This window comes from Pseudophryne corroboree, chromosome 10 (assembly GCF_028390025.1).
Source record: "Pseudophryne corroboree isolate aPseCor3 chromosome 10, aPseCor3.hap2, whole genome shotgun sequence".
NCBI classification, from domain to species: domain Eukaryota; kingdom Metazoa; phylum Chordata; class Amphibia; order Anura; family Myobatrachidae; genus Pseudophryne; species Pseudophryne corroboree.
The window spans coordinates 114273665-114290430 of NC_086453.1; the positions used below are offsets into that span (position 1 = coordinate 114273665).

General features: G+C 47.8%; 1 protein-coding gene across 2 annotated transcripts in view; it reads left to right on the plus strand.

Moving 5' to 3' along the window:
• The first annotated feature begins 774 nt into the window (after nt 1-774).
• Nucleotides 775-16766, plus strand: part of LOC134965074 (sulfotransferase 2B1-like) — a 207533-nt gene continuing 191541 nt past the window's right edge. Inside the window, exon 1 of one of the 2 annotated variants that reach the window (XM_063941636.1) lies at nt 775-882. The gene's annotated coding sequence lies outside the window, so the exon portion shown is untranslated. The remainder of the gene's footprint in view (nt 883-16766) is intronic. The other variant, XM_063941637.1, reaches the window with a different exon arrangement.

Consider the following 16766-nt stretch of genomic DNA (forward strand, 5'->3'; position numbering starts at 1 on the left):
CAGCGTCATGATGACGTTCGGGCGCGCTCGGGTTAACCGAGCAAGGCGGGAGGATCCGAGTCTGCTCGGACCCGTAAAAAAAACATGAAGTTCGTTCGGGTTCGGTTTCAGAGAAACCGAACCCGCTCATCTCTAGTGCCCTTCATGATAAAACACTACTCCCAGCTAGCTAACAGCACCTGGAAGTCACTAGGTGGTGCAGATAGCGTCCGGGTTGCATTTCAGCAACTGGAACAGAAATCCCGGAAGTGCGGCGGCCAGAGCAGGCAGTCGCTGACAGTGTTAGCCAGCCCGCAGAAGGACACATGGAACCGGCCAAGCAGGGACTCTACCGGTACCCCGGTGGGCCAATTCGCCCCTGGGTGCAGCAGTATAAACTCCTGAAAATTTGTCGAGTTTTGGTCAGAGATGTGTGGAAAAGATATCTACCATAAACTTTTTACTCCAGAGTTTTGGCTATAAAAATAATTAGAATAATACAAAGAAGATATTTCCAACATATTCTTTGTATTTTTCATATACTTTATATAGTCAAATCTCTGGCACAAATGTTAGTATGACAGGAAAGGCTCTACCTCACCTGCCTCACCCTACAGCACGTCACTGCTCTCTGCAGGTCTTAAATCTGCCCCACGTTCAGTGCAGCATGGTTTTGCCAAGGTACACAGTTACTTGCCAATTTTTTTTATTCACGCTCAGTTTGTCCTTCCTGATAAATAACCAACAGCTGCAGAATGGGAGGAGTAGAATTACGTGTGCTATCAGAGCTATTATATTAAGGCAATACTGAATGAGCACATTCACAGGGTACAAGGTCTTTTATAGTAAACAAGCTGCTTTTCCAGAACTTTGTAATTGGGAAACTAAGCCACTGGACTGAAGGTACCTCATTCTATTAAGATTTCTCACTCTGTACCTCATTTCATTTCCGAATATGTCCTAACACTTGATTACCATACCACTGTTGAAATATGTTATGAATTAAATTATTTTAGAATAGCATTTGTTACATTTCAGAGTAGATTCAAGTGTGATTGTTTTATTTTTTATTTTTACAGGGGAAGGTGTAAGTTTAATATTTTATTTTTGGGCAGTACGGATGGTGTAGTGGTTAGCATTACTTCCTCACAGCACTGAGGTTATGGGTTTGATTCCCACCATGGCCGTAACTGTGTGGAGTTTGTATATTCTCCCCAAACTTGCGTAGGTTTCCTCCGGGTACTCTGGTTTCCTCCCACACTCCAAAAATATACTGGTAAGTTAATTGGGTCCCAACAAAAAAAAATTAGCCCTAGCGTGTACTGTATGTGTAGTAGGGAATATAGATTGTAAGCTCCACTGGGGCAGGGACTGATGTGAATGGACAAATATTCTCTTTAAAGCGCTGCAGAATATGTGTGCGCTATATAAATAACTGGAAATAATGAAGCAATGTACCCTGTTAAATGCTCTATCCACTAATTATGGCTTTTTGAGAAATACTGTATGCTTTAAATAGTACTAAATTCAGGTTTTCCTACAGACATTGGCGTTTCTATAATGGGTGCAGTGTGTGCGAGGCACACGGGCCCCCAGGTCTAGGGGGGCCCACCCCGCACACACTGCACCCATTTGCTTAATACTTACCTCTCTGAAGTCCCCCGTCGAAGCCATCCCTTTTCGGCAGCGCAATAGAGTTTGAACACTAGGGGGAACTAACTGTATTGCGCCTGCTGAAAACTCCGGAAAGATGGCACGGCGGCCATTTTTCCGGAGTTTCGCGCATGCGCATTAGCAAAATCTTCAGGAAAATGGCCGCCGCACCGTGTTCCCGGAGGTTTGCGCATGCGCAATAGAGTCTGTTCTCAGACTATTGCCGCTGCTGTGGAGAAGAATGGCACCGCCGGGGGACTCCGGAGAGGTAAATATTAATTAGTCAGAGAGGAGGGGGCCCCTGAAGCAGAAGGCTGCACACGGGCCTCCTCCTCTCTTAAAACGCCCCTGCCTACAGATGTGTATGTAACAAAAGTGTAGTGCCAGTCACACAAAATAAGAATTTACTCACCGGTAATTCTATTTCTCGTAGTCCGTAGTGGATGCTGGGTACTCCGTAAGGACCATGGGGAATAGACGAGCTCCGCAGGAGACTGGGCACTCTTAAAAGAAAGATTAGGTACTATATCTGGTGTGCACTGGCTCCTCCCTCTATGCCCCTCCTCCAGACCTCATTTAGGGAACAACAACTGAGCCTCATGCAACAGATGGCTCAGAACAATAACCCTATAGTTAAGCAATAACTATATACATGTATTGCAGAAAGTCCGCACTTGGGACGGGCTCCCAGCATCCACTACGGACTACGAGAAATAGAATTACCGGTGAGTAAATTCTTATTTTCTCTGACGTCCTAGTGGATGCTGGGTACTCCGTAAAGGACCATGGGGATTATACCAAAGCTCCCAAACGGGCGGGAGAGTGCGGATGACTCTGCAGCACCGAATGAGCAAACTCAAGGTCCTCCTCAGCCAGGGTATCAAACTTGTAGAATTTTGCAAAAGTGTTTGATCCCGACCAAGTAGCAGCTCGGCAAAGTTGTAAAGCCGAAACCCCTCGGGCAGCCGCCCAAGAAGAGCACACCTTCCTAGAGCCCACCTTCCTCGTGGAATGGGCTTTTACTGATTTAGGATGCGGGACGCTGACTCTAGCCGTCCTGGAAACATAGATTTTCAGGGCCCGGACTACGTCCAGCAACTTGGAATCCTCCAAGTCCCGAGTAGCCGCAGGCACCACAATAGGTTGGTTCAAATGAAACGCTGATACCACCTTTGGGAGAAATTGGGGACGAGTCCTCAATTCTGCCCTGTCCATATGGAAAATCAGATATGGGCTTTTACAGGACAAAGCCGCCAATTCTGACACACGCCTAGCTGAGGCCAAGGCCAACAGCATGACTACCTTCCACGTGAGATACTTCAACTCCACGGTCTGAAGTGGCTCAAACCAATGTGATTTTAGGAAATCCAACACAACATTGAGATCCCAAGGTGCCACTGGAGGCACAAAAGGGGGCTGAATATGCAGCACTCCCTTAACAAACGTCTGAAGTTCAGGCAGTGAAGCCAGTTCTTTTTGAAAGAAAATAGACAGGGCCGAAATCTGGACTTTAATGGATCCCAATTTTAGGCCCATAGTCACCCCTGACTATAGGAAGTGCAGAAATCGACCCAGCTGAAATTCCTCTGTTGGGGCCTTCCTGGCCTCACACCAAGCAACATATTTTCGCCATATGCGGTGATAATGTTGTGCTGTCACATCCTTCCTAGCTTTTATCAGCGTAGGAATGACTTCCTCCGGAATGCCCTTTTCCATTAGGATCCGGCGTTCAACCGCCATGCCGTCAAATGCAGCCGCGGTAAGTCTTGGAACAGACAGGGCCCCTGTTGTAGCAGGTCCTGTCGGAGCGGCAGAGGCCAAGGGTCCTCTGAGATCAGTTCTTGTAGTTCCGGGTACCAAGTTCTTCTTGGCCAATCCGGAACGATGAGTATAGTTCTTACTTCTCTCTTTCTTGTTATCCTCAGTACCTTTGGTATGAGAGGAAGAGGAGGGAACACATAAACCGACTGGTACACCCACGGTGTCACTAGAGCGTCCACAGCTATCGCCTGAGGGTCCCTTGACCTGGCGCAATATCTTTTTAGCTTTTTGTTGAGGCGGGACGCCATCATGTCCACCTGTGGCCCTTCCCAACGATTTACAATCAGCTTGAAGACTTCTGGATGAAGTCCCCACTCTCCCAGGTGGAGGTCGTGCCTGCTGAGGAAGTCTGCTTCCCAGTTGTCCACTCCCGGAATGAACACCGCTGACAGTGCTAGCACGTGATTCTCCGCCCATCGAAGAATCCTTGTGGCTTCTGCCATCGCCATCCTGCTTCTTGTGCCGCCCTGTCGGTTTACATGGGCGACCGCCGTGATGTTGTCTGACTGAATCAGCACCGGTTGGTTTTGAAGCAGGGGTTCTGCTTGACTCAGGGCATTGTAAATGGCCCTTAGTTCCAGAATATTTATGTGTAGGGAAGTCTCCTGACTCGACCACTGTCCTTGAAAGTTTCTTCCCTGAGTGACTGCCCCCCAACCTCGGAGGCTTGCATACGTGGTCACCAGGACCCAGTCCTGAATGCCGAATCTGCGGCCCTCGAGAAGATGAGCACTCTGCAGCCACCACAGCAGAGACACCCTGGCCCTCGGGGACAGGGTGATCAACCGATGCATCTGAAGATGCGATCTGGACCACTTGTCTAACAGATCCCACTGAAAGATCCTTGCATGGAACCTGCCGAAGGGAATTGCTTCGTAAGAAGCTACCATCTTTCCCAGGACTCGCGTGCAGTGATGCACCGACACCTGTTTTGGTTTCAGGAGGTCCCTGACCAGAGATGACAATTCCTGGGCCTTCTCCTCCGGGAGAAACACCTTCTTCTGTTCTGTGTCCAGAATAATGCCCAAGAACAGCAGACGCGTCGTAGGAATCAGCTGCGACTTTGGGATATTCCGAATCCAGCGGTGCTGTTGTAGCACTTCCCGAGATAGTGCTACTCCGACTAACAACTGCTCCTTGGACCTTGCCTTTATAAGGAGATCGTCCAAGTACGGGATAATTATAACTCCCTTCTTTCGAAGGAGTATCATCATTTCGGCCATTACCTTGGTAAATACCCTCGGTGCCGTGGACAGACCAAATGGCAACGACTGGAATTGGTAATGACAGTCCTGTACCACAAACCTGAGGTACTCCTGGTGAGGTGGGTAAATGGGGACATGTAGGTAAGCATCCTTGATGTCCAGTGACACCATGAAATCCCCCTCTTCCAGGCTTGCAATAACCGCCCTGAGCGATTCCATTTTGAACTTGAACTTCCTTATATAAGTGTTCAAGGATTTCAAATTTAGAATGGGTCTCACCGAACCGTCTGGTTTCGGTACCACAAACATTGTGGAATAGTAACCCCATCCCTGTTGAAGGAGGGGAACTTTGAGTATCACCTGCTGAAGGTACAGCTTGTGAATTGCCGCCAGTACTACCTCCCTTTCCTTGGGAGCAGCTGGCAAGGCTGATTTGAGGTAACGGCGAGGGGGAGACGCCTCGAACTCCAGCTTGTATCCCTGAGATACCACTTGTAGAACCCAGAGATCCACCTGTGAGCGAACCCACTGGTCGCTGAAGTTCCGGAGACGCGCCCCCACCGCACCTGGCTCCACCTGTGGAGCCCCAGCGTCATGCGGTGGACTTAGTGGAAGCAGGGGAGGATTTTTGTTCCTGGGAACTGGCTGTCTGGTGCAGCTTTTTCCCTCTACCCCTGCCTCTGGGCAGAAAGGACGCGCCTCTGACCCGCTTGCCTTTCTGAGGCCGAAAGGACTGTACTTGATAATACGGTGCTTTCTTAGGCTGTGAGGGAACCTGAGGTAAAAAAGTCGACTTCCCAGCTGTTGCTGTGGATACGAGGTCCGAGAGACCGTCCCCAAACAATTCCTCACCCTTATAAGGCAAAACCTCCATGTGCCTTTTAGAATCAGCATCACCTGTCCACTGCTGAGTCCATAATACTCTCCTGGCAGAAATGGACATTGCATTAATTCTAGATGCCAGCCGGCAAATGTCCCTCTGTGCATCCCTCATATATAAGACTACGTCTTTAATATGCTCTATGGTTAGCAAAATAGTATCCCTGTCAAGGGAATCAATGTTATCTGACAAGGTATTAGACCAAGCAGCTGCAGCACTACACATCCATGCTGAAGCAATTGCAGGTCTCAGTATAGAACATGAGTGTGTATACACAGACTTCAGGATAGCCTCCTGCTTTCTATCTGCAGGCTCCTTTAAGGCGGCCGTATCCTGAGACGGCAGTGCCACCTTTTTTGATAAGAGTGTGAGCGCCTTGTCCACCCTAGGGGATGTTTCCCAACGCAACCTGTCCGTTGGCGGGAAAGGGTACGCCATTAGTAACCTCTTAGAAATCACTAATTTCTTATCTGGGGAACACCACGCTTCTTCACACAATTCATTTAACTCATCAGATGGGGGAAAAGTCACTGGCTGCTTTTTCTCCCCAAACATAATACCCTTTTTAGTGGTAACCGGGTTATGTCAGAAATGTGCAACACATTTTTCATTGCCGTAATGATGCATCGGATGGCCCTTGTGGACTGTACATTTGTCTCATCCTCGTCTACACTGGAGTCAGACGCCGTGTCGACATCTGTGTCTGCCATCTGAGGTAGCGGGCGTTTTTGAGCCCCTGATGGCCTCTGAGACGCCTGGGCAGGCGCGGGCTGAGATGCCGGCTGTCCCAAAGCTGTTACGTCATCGAACCTTTTATGCAAGGAGTTGACACTGTCGGTTAATACCTTCCACATATCCATCCACTCTGGTGTCGGCCCCGCAGGGGGCGACATCACACTTATCGGCTCCTGCTCCGCCTCCACGTAAGCATCCTCATCAAACATGTCGACACAGCCGTACCGACACACCGCACACACACACACACACAGGGAATGCTCTGACTGAGGACAGGACCCCACAAAGTCCTTTGGGGAGACAGAGAGAGAGTATGCCAGCACACACCAGAGCGCTATATAACAGAGGGATTTACACTAACACAAAGTGAATTCGCCCCCAATAGCTGCTTCTATAACCTTTTGCGCCTAAATTTATGTGCCCCCCCTCTCTTTTTTACCCTTCTCGTAGTGTATACTGCAGGGGAGAGCCTGGGGAGCGTCCTTCCAGCGGAGCTGTGAAGAGAAAATGGCGCCGGTGTGCTGAGGGAGATAGCCCCGCCACCTCCGCGGCGGGCTTCTCCCGCTTTTTTAATAATATTAATGGCGGGGGATTAGGCACATATACAGTTTATAACTGTATTATGTGCACATTTGCCAAAAAGGTATACATATTGCAGCCCAGGGCGCCCCCCCCCCCCCCAGCGCCCTGCACCCACCAGTGACCGGAGTCTTCAGCCGCCGATTTTCTCCTGGTTCTTCCGTCTTCTGGCTCTGCAAGGGGGACGGCGGCGCGGCTCCGGGAACGGACGATCGAGGTCGGGCCCTGTGTTCGATCCCTCTGGAGCTAATGGTGTCCAGTAGCCTTAGAAGCACAAGCTAGCTGCAAGCAGGTAGGTTTGCTTCTCTCCCCTCAGTCCCTCGTAGCAGTGAGTCTGTTGCCAGCAGATCTCACTGAAAATAAAAAACCTAACAAATACTTTCTTTTCTAGTAAGCTCAGGAGAGCCCACTAGGTGCATCCAGCTGTGGCCGGGCACAGATTCTAACTGAGGTCTGGAGGAGGGGCATAGAGGGAGGAGCAAGTGCACACCAGATATAGTACCTAATCTTTCTTTTAAGAGTGCCCAGTCTCCTGCGGAGCCCGTCTATTCCCCATGGTCCTTACGGAGTACCCAGCATCCACTAGGACGTCAGAGAAATAAAATATTATTAGCTTTCTGACTAAGCAGGAACAAACCTATGCAAGTCTATGTTCAGCTGTATCTCAAGCTGCATCCAGCATTGTATCAGATTTACTTCAGGAGTAACCAGTCTGTGTACATAGGGCCTAAGGGGTCTATTTATTAAAATTATTTTTACTAAAATAATGTGAAATGGGTGTGAAAACACCCTTTTTCACATTATTTTAGTATTACCTGAATGTATTAAAGGGCATTTGAGCAGTTTTCATGAAAAACTGCTCCAAACCCTTTAATTCACATTTTTTTAGTAACCCACATCGCATTCCCCATACTTATAATGGGAAATGAGATGTTGCCGAATTTACTAAAAAAAAAAAAGTGAAACAAAAACGCAGTATGCCCTGTGATAAACTCGCCAGCTCAGGCTGGCGAGTTCACAGGGTAGCACTGCGAAAAGCACCGTTTTGCCCAGCTTTCTCTGCCCTTGGCAGAGAAAGCTGAGCGGGGACCCGGCAGAGTGATCAGATCGGTGTGTCCGAGAGACACACAAGCTGATCACAGTGTAAAAAACCCCCAAAACAACCCATACTCACCTGTCCAGGGAGCCGGAGTCCGCTGCTCCGGTGAGCGCTGCCAGGTGCCGGGTCCCCCATGTGCTGCAAAGTGACCCTGGTGCATTAAAGTGACGCTGCAAAGCGGCAGCGCACTTTACAGCACCGGGGGTCAATGCAGCGCACAGGATCCCGCGCCGGGCAGTCCAGCAGGAACAGCGTGGACCGGCTCCCTGGACTGGTGAGTATATTGATCTTCTGGGGGGGGGGGGGTTTCACTGCGCACGGGGGTAGTCGCAATGGGGGGGACGACCAGGCGGTGGCACATGCGCAGCAGGACATTGGGGTATTTTTTCAGAAAAACACCCTGATGATGCTGCAGTGTATCATCGCAGGGACAGAGCTAGACCACAAGCTCTGTCCCTGCATGCAATAATTGATACATCCCTGCGATGTAGTCAATTATCGCAGTGCGAGTTGGGGCGATTTTATCACCTGTCATCCACATCCTGGATGAAGATGGTGATAAATAGGCCCCTAAGTCAGTAGGAATCACTATTGTGATCCGCTGCGCAGTTTTCCGATTATCAGGAAACTGCACAGGCCCTGTTCTGCACATGTCCAGAGCGGGTCTTGCATGTTGCCCACATTTCTCTGACGTCCTAGTGTATGCTGGGAACTCCGTAAGGACCATGGGGAATAGACGGGCTCCGCAGGAGACTGGGCACTCGAAAAGAAAGATTAGGTACTATCTGGTAGGGATGTGCACTTGAAATTTTTCGGGTTTTGTGTTTTGGTTTTGGGTTCGGTTCCGCGGCCGTGTTTTGGGTTCGACCGCGTTTTGGCAAAACCTCACCGAATTCTTTTTGTCGGATTCGGGTGTGTTTTGGATTCGGGTGTTTTTTTCAAAAAACCCTAAAAAACAGCTTAAATCATAGAATTTGGGGGTCATTTTGATCCCAAAGTATTATTAACCTCAAAAACCATAATTTCCACTCATTTTCAGTCTATTCTGAATACCTCACACCTCACAATATTATTTTTAGTCCTAAAATTTGCACCGAGGTCGCTGGATGACTAAGCTAAGCGACCCTAGTGGCCGACACAAACACCTGGCCCATCTAGGAGTGGCACTGCAGTGTCACGCAGGATGGCCCTTCCAAAAAACACTCCCCAAACAGCACATGACGCAAAGAAGAAAAAAAGAGGCGCAATGAGTTAGCTGTGTGAGTAAGCTAAGCGACCCTAGTGGCCGACACAAACACCTGGCCCATCTAGGAGTGGCACTGCAGTGTCACGCAGGATGGCCCTTCCAAAAAACACTCCCCAAACAGCACATGATGCAAAGAAGAAAAAAAGAGGCGCAATGAGGTAGCTGTGTGAGTAAGATAAGCGACCCTAGTGGCCGACACAAACACCTGGCCCATCAAGGAGTGGCACTGCAGTGTCACGCAGGATGGCCCTTCCAAAAAACACTCCCCAAACAGCACATGACGCAAAGAAGAAAAAAAGAGGCGCAATGAGGTAGCTGTGTGAGTAAGCTAAGCGACCCTAGTGGCCGACACAAACACCTGGCCCATCTAGGAGTGGCACTGCAATGTCACGCAGGATGGCCCTTCCAAAAAACACTCCCCAAACAGCACATGACGCAAAGAAGAAAAAAAGAGGCGCAATGAGGTAGCTGTGTGAGTAAGCTAAGCGACCCTAGTGGCCGACACAAACACCTAGCCCATCTAGGAGTGGCACTGCAGTGTCACGCAGGATGGCCCTTCCAAAAAACACTCCCCAAACAGCACATGACGCAAAGAAGAAAAAAGAGGCGCAATGAGGTAGCTGTGTGAGTAAGCTAAGCGACCCTAGTGGCCGACGCAAACACCTGGCCCATCTAGGAGTGGCACTGCAGTGTCAAGCAGGATGGCCCTTCCAAAAAACACTCCCCAAACAGCACATGACGCAAAGAAGAAAAAAAGAGGCGCAATGAGGTAGCTGTGTGAGTAAGCTAAGCGACCCTAGTGGCCGACACAAACACCTGGCCCATCTAGGAGTGGCACTGCAGTGTCACGCAGGATGGCCCTTCCAAAAAACACTCCCCAAACAGCACATGACGCAAATAAAAATGAAAGAAAAAAGAGGTGCAAGATGGAATTGTCCTTGGGCCCTCCCACCCACCCTTATGTTGCATAAACAGGACATGCACACTTTAACCAACCCATCATTTCAGTGACAGGGTCTCCCACACGACTGTGACTGAAATGACGGGTTGGTTTGGACCCCCACCGAAAAAGAAGCAATTAATCTCTCCTTGCACAAACTGGCTCTACAGAGGCAAGATGTCCACCTCATCATCATCCTCCGATATATCACCGTGTACATCCCGCTCCTCACAGATTATCAATTCGTCCCCACTGGAATCCACCATCTCAGCTCCCTGTGTACTTTGTGGAGGCAATTGCTGCTGGTCAATGTCTCCACGGAGGAATTGATTATAATTCATTTTAATGAACATCATCTTATCCACATTCTCTGGAAGTAACCTCGTACGCAGATTGCTGACAAGGTGAGCGGCGGCACTAAACACTCTTTCGGAGTACACACTTGTGGGAGGGCAACTTAGGTAGAATAAAGCCAGTTTGTGCAAGGGCCTCCAAATTGCCTCTTTTTCCTGCCAGTATAAGTACGGACTGTCTGACGTGCCTACTTGGATGCGGTCACTCATATAATCCTCCACCATTCTTTCAATGGTGAGAGAATCATATGCAGTGACAGTAGACGACATGTCCGTAATCGTTGGCAGGTCCTTCAGTCCGGACCAGATCACAGCATCAGCAGTCGCTCCAGACTGCCCTGCATCACCGCCAGCGGGTGGGCTCGGAATTCTGAGCCTTTTCCTCGCACCCCCAGTTGCGGGAGAATGTGAAGGAGGAGATGTTGACAGGTCGCGTTCCGCTTGACTTGACAATTTTGTCACCAGCAGGTCTTTGAACCCCAGCAGACTTGTGTCTGCCGGAAAGAGAGATCCAAGGTAGGTTTTAAATCTAGGATCGAGCACGGTGGCCAAAATGTAGTGCTCTGATTTCAACAGATTGACCACCCGTGAATCCTTGTTAAGCGAATTAAGGGCTCCATCCACAAGTCCCACGTGCCTAGCGGAATCGCTCCCTTTTAGCTCCTCCTTCAATGCCTCCAGCTTCTTCTGCAAAAGCCTGATGAGGGGAATGACCTGACTCAGGCTGGCAGTGTCTGAACTGACTTCACGTGTGGCAAGTTCAAAAGGTTGCAGAACCTTGCACAACGTTGAAATCATTCTCCACTGCGCTTGAAACAGGTACATTCCCCCTCCTATATCGTGCTCAATTGTATAGGCTTGAATGGCCTTTTGCTGCTCCTCCAACCTCTGAAGCATATAGAGGGTTGAATTCCACCTCGTTACCACTTCTTGCTTCAGATGATGGCAGGGCAGGTTCAGGCGTTTTTGGTGGTGCTCCAGTCTTCTATACGTGGTGCCTGTACGCCGAAAGTGTCCCGCAATTCTTCTGGCCACCGACAGCATCTCTTGCACGCCCCTGTCGTTTTTTAAAAAATTCTGCACCACCAAATTCAAGGTATGTGCAAAACATGGGACGTGCTGGAATTTGCCCATATTTAATGCACACACAATATTGCTGGCGTTGTCCGATGCCACAAATCCACAGGAGAGTCCAATTGGGGTAAGCGATTCCGCGATGATCTTCCTCAGTTGCCGTAAGAGGTTTTCAGCTGTGTGCGTATTCTGGAAAGCGGTGATACAAAGCGTAGCCTGCCTAGGAAAGAGTTGGCGTTTGCGAGATGCTGCTACTGGTGCCGCCGCTGCTGTTCTTGCGGCGGGAGTCCATACATCTACCCAGTGGGCTGTCACAGTCATATAGTCCTGACCCTGCCCTGCTCCACTTGTCCACATGTCCGTGGTTAAGTGGACATTGGGTACAACTGCATTTTTTAGGACACTGGTGAGTCTTTTTCTGACGTCCGTGTACATTCTCGGTATCGCCTGCCTAGAGAAGTGGAACCTAGATGGTATTTGGTAACGGGGGCACACTGCCTCAATAAATTGTCTAGTTCCCTGTGAACTAACGGCGGATACCAGACGCACGTCTAACACCAACATAGTTGTCAAGGCCTCAGTTATCCGCTTTGCAACAGGATGACTGCTGTGATATTTCATCTTCCTCGCAAAGGACTGTTGGACAGTCAATTGCTTGGTGGAAGTAGTAAAAGTGGGCTTACGACTTCCCCTCTGGGATGACCATCGACTCCCAGCAGCAACAATAGCAGCGCCAGCAGCAGTAGGCGTTACACGCAAGGATGCATCGGAGGAATCCCAGGCTGGAGAGGACTCGTCAGAATTGCCAGTGACATGGCATGCAGGACTATTGGCATTCCTGGGGAAGGAGGAAATTGACACTGAGGGAGTTGGTGGGGTGGTTTGCGTGAGCTTGGTTACAAGAGGAAGGGATTTACTGGTCAGTGGACTGCTTCCGCTGTCGCCCAAAGTTTTTGAACTTGTCACTGACTTATTATGAATGCGCTGCAGGTGACGTATAAGGGAGGATGTTCCGAGGTGGTTAACGTCCTTACCCCTACTTATTACAGCTTGACAAAGGCAACACACGGCTTGACAAATGTTGTCCGCATTTCTGGTGAAATACTTCCACACCGAAGAGCTGATTTTTTTGGTATTTTCACCAGGCATGTCAACGGCCCTATTCCTCCCACGGACAACAGGTGTCTCCCCGGGTGCCTGACTTAAACAAACCACCTCACCATCAGAATCCTCCTTGTCAATTTCCTCCCCAGCGCCAGCAACACCCATATCCTCCTCATCCTGGTGTACTTCAACACTGACATCTTCAATCTGACTATCAGGAACTGGACTGCGGGTGCTCCTTCCAGCACTTGCAGGGGGCGTGAAAATGGTGGAAGGCGCATGCTCTTCACGTCCAGTGTTGGGAAGGTCAGGCATCGCAACCGACACAATTGGACTCTCCTTGTGGATTTGGGATTTCGAAGAACGCACAGTTCTTTGCGGTGCTTTTGCCAGCTTGAGTCTTTTCAGTTTTCTAGCGAGAGGCTGAGTGCTTCCATCCTCATGTGAAGCTGAACCACTAGCCATGAACATAGGCCAGGGCCTCAGCCGTTCCTTGCCACTCCGTGTGGTAAATGGCATATTGGCAAGTTTACGCTTCTCCTCCGACAATTTTATTTTAGATTTTGGAGTCCTTTTTGTACTGATATTTGGTGTTTTGGATTTTACATGCTCTGTACTATGACATTGGGCATCGGCCTTGGCAGACGACGTTGCTGGCATTTCATCGTCTCGGCCATGACTAGTGGCAGCAGCTTCAGCACGAGGTGGAAGTGGATCTTGATCTTTCCCTAATTTTGGAACCTCAACATTTTTGTTCTCCATATTTTAATAGGCACAACTAAAAGGCACCTCAGGTAAACAATGTAGATGGATGGATACTAGTATACAATTATGGATGGACGAGCGACTGCCGACACAGAGGTAGCTACAGCCGTGGACTACCGTACTGTGTCTGCTGCTAATATAGACTGGATGATAATGAGATGAAATCAATATATATTATATCACACTAGTACTGCAGCCGGACAGGTAGATATATTTATTATGTAATGACTGATGACGGACCTGCTGGACACTGTCAGCTCAGCAGCACCGCAGACTGCTACAGTAAGCTACTATAGTAGTATGTATAAAGAAAAAAAAAACCACGGGTAGGTGGTATACAATTATGGATGGACGAGCGACTGCCGACACAGAGGTAGCTACAGCCGTGGATTACCGTACTGTGTCTGCTGCTAATATAGACTGGATGATAAGGAGATGAAATATATATATATATATATATATAATATCACTAGTACTGCAGCCGGACAGGTATATATATTTATTATGTAATGACTGATGACGGACCTGCTGGACACTGTCAGCTCAGCAGCACCGCAGACTGCTACAGTAAGCTACTATAGTAGTATGTATAAAGAAGAAAGAAAAAAAATCCACGGGTAGGTGGTATACAATTATGGATGGACGAGCGACTGCCGACACAGAGGTAGCTACAGCCGTGGACTACCGTACTGTGTCTGCTGCTAATATAGACTGGATGATAAGGAGATGAAATCAATATATATATATATAATATCACTAGTACTACAGCCGGACAGGTATATATATTTATTATGTAATGACTGATGACGGACCTGCTGGACACTGTCAGCTCAGCAGCACCGCAGACTGCTACAGTAAGCTTCTATAGTAGTATGTATAAAGAAGAAAGAAAAAAAAAAAAACACGGGTAGGTGGTATACAATTATGGATGGATGAGCGACTGCCGACACAGAGGTAGCTACAGCCGTGGACTACCGTACTGTGTCTGCTGCTAATATAGACTGGATGATAAGGAGATGAAATCAATATATATTATATCACACTAGTACTGCAGCCGGACAGGTAGATATATTTATTATGTAATGACTGATGACGGACCTGCTGGACACTGTCAGCTCAGCAGCACCGCAGACTGCTACAGTAAGCTACTATAGTAGTATGTATAAAGAAGAAAGAAAAAAAAAACCACGGGTAGGTGGTATACAATTATGGATGGACGAGCGACTGCCGACAAAGAGGTAGCTACAGCCGTGGACTACCGTACTGTGTCTGCTGCTAATATAGACTGGATGATAAGGAGATGAAATCAATATATATATATATATATATAATATCACTAGTACTGCAGCCGGACAGGTATATATATTTATTATGTAATGACTGATGACGGACCTGCTGGACACTGTCAGCTCAGCAGCACCGCAGACTGCTACAGTAAGCTACTATAGTAGTATGTATAAAGAAGAAAGAAAAAAAAAAAACCACGGGTAGGTGGTATACAATTATGGATGGACGAGCGACTGCCGACACAGAGGTAGCTACAGCCGTGGACTACCGTACTGTGTCTGCTGCTAATATAGACTGGATGATAATGAGATGAAATCAATATATATTATATCACACTAGTACTGCAGCCGGACAGGTAGATATATTTATTATGTAATGACTGATGACGGACCTGCTGGACACTGTCAGCTCAGCAGCACCGCAGACTGCTACAGTAAGCTACTATAGTAGTATGTATAAAGAAAAAAAAAACCACGGGTAGGTGGTATACAATTATGGATGGACGAGCGACTGCCGACACAGAGGTAGCTACAGCCGTGGATTACCGTACTGTGTCTGCTGCTAATATAGACTGGATGATAAGGAGATGAAATCAATATATATATATATATATATATATATATATATATAATATCACTAGTACTGCAGCCGGACAGGTATATATATTTATTATGTAATGACTGATGACGGACCTGCTGGACACTGTCAGCTCAGCAGCACCGCAGACTGCTACAGTAAGCTACTATAGTAGTATGTATAAAGAAGAAAGAAAAAAAATCCACGGGTAGGTGGTATACAATTATGGATGGACGAGCGACTGCCGACACAGAGGTAGCTACAGCCGTGGACTACCGTACTGTGTCTGCTGCTAATATAGACTGGATGATAAGGAGATGAAATCAATATATATATATATAATATCACTAGTACTACAGCCGGACAGGTATATATATTTATTATGTAATGACTGATGACGGACCTGCTGGACACTGTCAGCTCAGCAGCACCGCAGACTGCTACAGTAAGCTACTATAGTAGTATGTATAAAGAAGAAAGAAAAAAAAAAAACCACGGGTAGGTGGTATACAATTATGGATGGACGAGCGACTGCCGACACAGAGGTAGCTACAGCCGTGGACTACCGTACTGTGTCTGCTGCTAATATAGACTGGATGATAAGGAGATGAAATCAATATATATTATATCACACTAGTACTGCAGCCGGACAGGTAGATATATTTATTATGTAATGACTGATGACGGACCTGCTGGACACTGTCAGCTCAGCAGCACCGCAGACTGCTACAGTAAGCTACTATAGTAGTATGTATAAAGAAGAAAGAAAAAAAAAACCACGGGTAGGTGGTATACAATTATGGATGGACGAGCGACTGCCGACAAAGAGGTAGCTACAGCCGTGGACTACCGTACTGTGTCTGCTGCTAATATAGACTGGATGATAAGGAGATGAAATCAATATATATATATATATATATAATATCACTAGTACTGCAGCCGGACAGGTATATATATTTATTATGTAATGACTGATGACGGACCTGCTGGACACTGTCAGCTCAGCAGCACCGCAGACTGCTACAGTAAGCTACTATAGTAGTATGTATAAAGAAGAAAGAAAAAAAAAAACCACGGGTAGGTGGTATACAATTATGGATGGACGAGCGACTGCCGACACAGAGGTAGCTACAGCCGTGGACTACCGTACTGTGTCTGCTGCTAATATAGACTGGATGATAATGAGATGAAATCAATATATATATGTATAATATCACTAGTACTGCAGCCGGACAGGTATATATATTTATTATGTAATGACTGATGACGGACCTGCTGGACACTGTCAGCTCAGCAGCACCACAGACTGCTACAGTAAGCTACTATAGTAGTATGTATAAAGAAGAAAGAAAAAGAAAACCACGGGTAGGTGGTATACAATTATGGATGGACGAGCGACTGCCGACACAGAGGTAGCTACAGCCGTGGACTACCGTACTGTGTCTGCTGCTAATATAGACTGGATGATAA